At 39.5% G+C, this 5049-nt stretch overlaps 1 pseudogene; it reads left to right on the top strand.

Annotated features, from left to right (window-relative positions):
- The first annotated feature begins 3927 nt into the window (after nucleotides 1-3927).
- Nucleotides 3928-4780, top strand: LOC103081729 (voltage-dependent anion-selective channel protein 1 pseudogene; annotated as a pseudogene).
- Nucleotides 4781-5049: the final 269 nt, after the last annotated feature.

Raw genomic sequence — 5049 nt, 5'->3', positions numbered from 1 at the left:
GCAGGAATGGAGTTAGGAGTATAGAAGCAAACCAATATGCACTGCTGGGAGAAGGTATACTGCTGAAGACCTTCTATAAAAGAGTTTGGCAGCATTAAGTCAAGTCAAAAATACTTATAACATGATCTACAGAATGTTTACTGCTGAGTTAATTCCTAAATATATTCTCACACAAATGGATGAGAAAATATGTAAGTAAAGTTGGGAGGGGCTTTACCAAGTTGCTAATTATAGTTACACAATTATACAAAATGTTGGGTGAAATTAATGGAGAAATATTCAGTTGCAATCCAAAGTACACTACTGTAGCAATATTTATAACTGACAGGAGAATTTAAGATAAAATGCATTTTATATCAATGCTTAATGATATAAGCTTAGTAGAATGGTTGGATAAACCATTGTAAACATGTGCATGTCATATTATAGCATCAGTGTATACAACAAAAGATTACAGAACTGCCAGGAGGAATTGACAAATTAACCTATCATGAAAGATTCTAACACACCTCTTTAGTATTTTATAAACCAAGCAAAGAAGCAAACAAAAAAAGCAGGATGCCATAGAAGATTAGAACATTAAAAAGTTTGATCTAATGGACATATTTAGAACATAGCACCAAGCAGTTAAGGAATACACATTTCGAGATTGGTTCAAGATGGCAGAGTAGAGGGACATGCTCTCACTCCCTCTTTCGAGAACACTGGAATCACAACTGCTGAATAATCATCAACAGGAAGACACTGGAATGCACCAGAAAAGATACCCTACACACAAGGACAAAGGAGAAGCTGCAATGAGATGGTAGGAGGAGTGCTATCACAATAAAATCAAATTCCATGACTGCTGGGTGGGTGACTCACAAAATGCAGAACACTTATACCATAGAAGTCCACCCACTGGAGTGAAGGATCTGAGCCCCACATCAGGCTTTCCAACCTGGGAGTCTGGCAACAGGAGGAGGAAATCCTAGAGAATCAGACTTTGAAGTCTAGCAGGATTTGATTGCAGGACTTCGGCAGGACTGGGGGAAACAGAGACTCCACACTTGGAGGGAACACACAAAGTAGTGTGCACAACGAGACCCAGGGGAAGGAGGACTCACCCCATAGAAGACTGAACCAGACCTACCTGCTAGTGTTGGAGGGTCTCCTGCAGAGGCAGGAGGCAGCTGTGGCTCACCAAGGGACAAGGACACTGGCAGCAGAAGTTCTGGGAAGTACTCCTTGGCGTGAGCCCTCCCAGAGTCCATCATTAGCCCCAACAAAGAGCCCAGTTAGGCTCCAGTGTTGAGTCACCTCAGGCCAAACAACCAACAGGGAGGAAACCAGCCCCACCCATCAGCAGACAAGTGGATTAAAGTTTTACTGAGCTCTGCCCACCAGAGCAACAGCCAGCTCTACACACTACCAGTCCCTCCCATCAGAAAACTTGCACAGCCTCTTAGGTAGCCTCATCCACCAGAGGGCAGACAGCAGAAGCAAGAAGAACTACAATCCTGCAGCCTGTGGAACAAAAAACACATTCACAGAAAGATAGACAAGATGAAAAGGCAGAGGGCTATATACCAGATGAAGGAACAAGATAAAACCCCAGAAAACAACTAAATGAAATGGAGATAGGCAATCTTCCAGAAAAAGAATTCAGAATAATGATAGTGAAGATGATCCAGGACCTCAGAAAAACAATGGAGGCAAAGATCGAGAAGATGCAAGAAATGTTTAACAAAGACCTAGAAGAATTAAAGAACAAACAAACAGAGATGAACAATAAAATAACTGAAATGAAAACTACACTAGAAGGAATCAATAACAGAATAACTGAGGCAGAACAGATAAGTGACCTGGAAGACAGAATGGTGGAATTCACTGCTGTGAAACAGAATAAAGAAAAAAGAATGAAAAGAAATGAAGACACCTCTGGGACAACATTAAATGCAACAACATTCACATTATAGGGGTCCCAGAAGGAGAAGAGAAAGAGAAAGGATCTGAGAAAATATTTGAAGAGATTATACTAGAAAACTTCTCTAACATGGGAAAGGAAATAGCCACCCAAGGCCAGGAAGCACGGAGAGTCCCATACAAGATAAACCCAAGGAGAAACACCCTGAGACACATAGTAATCAAACTGGCAAAAATTAAAGACAAAGAAAAATTATTGAAAGCAGCAAGGGAAAAATGACAAATAACATACAAGCGAACTCCCATAAGGTTAACAACTGATTTCTCAGCAGAAACTCTGCTGAGAAGACAGAACAAGTGACATGATATACTTAAAGTGATGAAAGGGAAGAACCTACAACCAAGATTACTCTACCCAGCAAGGATCTCATTCAGATTGAATGGAGAAATCAAAAGCTTTACAGACAAGCAAAAGCTAAGAGAATTCAGCACCACCAAACCAGCTCTACAACAACTGCTAAAGGAACTTCTCCAAGTGGGAAACACAAAAGAAGAAAAGAACCTAAAAAAAAACAAAACAATTAAGAAAATGGTAATACACACACACATATCTATAATTACCATAAACGTGAATGGATTAAATGCTTCAAGCAAAAGACAAAGTCTTGTTTGTTGAATGGATACAAAAACAAGACACATATATATGCTGTCTACAAGAGACCCACTTCAGACCTAGAGACACATACAGACTGAAAGTGAGGGGTTGGAAAAAGATATTCCATACAAATGGAAATCAAAAGAAAGCTGGAGTAGCAATACTCATATTAGATAAAATAGACCTTAAAATAAAGAATGTTACAAGAGATAAGGAAGGACACTATGTAATGATGAAGGGATCAATCCAAGAAGAAGATCTAACAATTATAACTATATATGCACCCAACATAGGAGCACCTCAATACATAAGGCAACTGCTAATAGCTCTAAAAGAGGAAATCGACAATAACAAATAGTGGGGAATTTTAACACCTCACTTACACCAATGGACAGATCATCTAAACAGAAAATTAATAAGGAAACACAAGCATTAAATTACACAATAGACCAGATAGATTAAATTGATATTTATAGGACATTCCATCCAAAACAGCAGATTACTCTTTCTTCTCAAGTGTACATGGAACATTCTTCAGGATAGATCACATCTTGGGTCACAGATCAAGCCTCAGTAAATTTAAGAAAATCGAAATCATATCAAGCATCTTTTCTGACCACAATGTTATGAGATTAGAAATCAATTACAGGGGAAATAAACGTAAAAAACCACAGACACATAGAGGCTAAACAATGTTACTAAATAACCAAGAGTTCACTGAAGAAATCAAAGAGGAAGTCAAAAAATACCTAGAGACAAATTACAAAGAAAACACCACGATCCGAAAACCTAAGGGATGCAGCAAAAGCAGTTTTAAGAGAGAATTTAATAGCAAAACAAGCCTACCTCAAGAAAAAAGAAAAATCTCAAACAAACAATCTAACCTAACACCTAAAGGAACTAGAGAAAGAAGAACAAACAAAACCCAAAGTTAGCAGAAGGAAAGAAATCATAAACCTCAGAGAAGGAATAAATGAAATGGAAACAAAGAAAACAATAGCAAAGATCAATAAAACTAAAAGCTGGTTCTTCAAGAAGATAAACAAAATTGATAAACTGTTAGCCAGACTCATCAAGAAAAAGAGGGAGAGGACTCAAATCAATAAAATTAGAAATGAAAAAGAAGTTACAACAGACACTGCAGAAATACAAAGCATCCTAAGAGACTCCTACAAGCAACTCTATGCCAATAAAACGGACAACCTGGAAGAAATGGACAAATTCTTAGAAAGGTATAAGCTTCCAAGACTGAACCAGGAAGAAATAGAAAATATGAACAATCACAAGTAATGAAATTGAAACTGTGATTAAAAATTTTCCAACAGGTAGCCACCACGGAGCCCACTGCCACCACTTCTGAGCAGAAGATGGCTGTGCCTCCCACGTATGCTGATCTTGGCAAATCTGCCAGGGGTGTCTTTACAAAGGGCTATGTGTTTGGCTTGATAAAACTTGATTTGAAAACAAAATCTGAGAATGGACTGGAATTTACAAGCTCAGGTTCAGCCAACACTGAGACCACCAAAGTGACAGGCAGCCTGGAAACCAAGTACAGATGGACAGAATATGGTCTGACGTTTACGGAGAAATGGAACACTGACAACACACTAGGCACAGAGATTACTGTGGAAGATCAGCTTGCACGAGGCCTGAAGCTGACCTTCGATTCATCCTTCTCACCAAACACTGGGGAAAAAAATGTTAAAATCAAGACAGCGTACAAGCGGGAACATATCAACCTGGGCTGTGACATGGATTTCACCATTGCCAGGCCTTCCATCTGGGGTGCTCTGGTGCTAGGTTACGAGGGCTGGCTGGCTGGCTACCAGATGAATTTTTGAGACCACAAACTCTCGAGTGACCCAGAGCAACTTTTCAGTTGGCTACAAGACTGATGAGTTCCAGCTTCACACTAATGTAAATGATGAGACAGAGTTTGGTGGCTCCATTTATCAGAAGGTGAATAAGAAGTTGGAGACTGCTGTTAATCTGGCCTGGACAACAGGAAACAGTAACACTCACTTTGGAATAGCAGCCAAGTACCAGATCGACCCTGATGCCTGCTTCTCAGCTAAAGTGAACAACTCCAACCTGATACGGTTAGGATATACTCAGACCCTAAAACCAGGTATCAAACTGACACTGTCAGCTCTGCTGGATGGCAAGAATGTCAACGCTGGTGGCCACAAGCTTAGTCTAGGACTGGAGTTTCAAGCATAAATGAATACTGTACAATTGTTTAATTTTAAACTATTTTGCAGCATAGCTACCTTCAGAATTTAGTGTATCTTTTAATGTTGTATGTCTGGGATGCAAGTATCACTAAATATCATGTTAGATTTCCAGGTTAAAGATGATTCAGCTTTAGGGGGTTACCCTTTCAGTGGTACAGAAGAAACCCAATTTCAAAAAAGGTCCTTTCAGCTGTAGACTTGAGGGGGAACTTGCTGGCCCCTCTAGAGATGTCAGGTTTCTTTTTTACCTAGAAA

This window comes from Lipotes vexillifer, unplaced genomic scaffold (assembly GCF_000442215.2).
Source record: "Lipotes vexillifer unplaced genomic scaffold, Lipotes_vexillifer_v1.1 scaffold1258, whole genome shotgun sequence".
In the NCBI taxonomy this organism is placed as follows: domain Eukaryota; kingdom Metazoa; phylum Chordata; class Mammalia; order Artiodactyla; family Lipotidae; genus Lipotes; species Lipotes vexillifer.
Note: the sequence above shows the minus strand (reverse complement) of the source record. Positions and strands in the feature narration are given on the sequence as shown.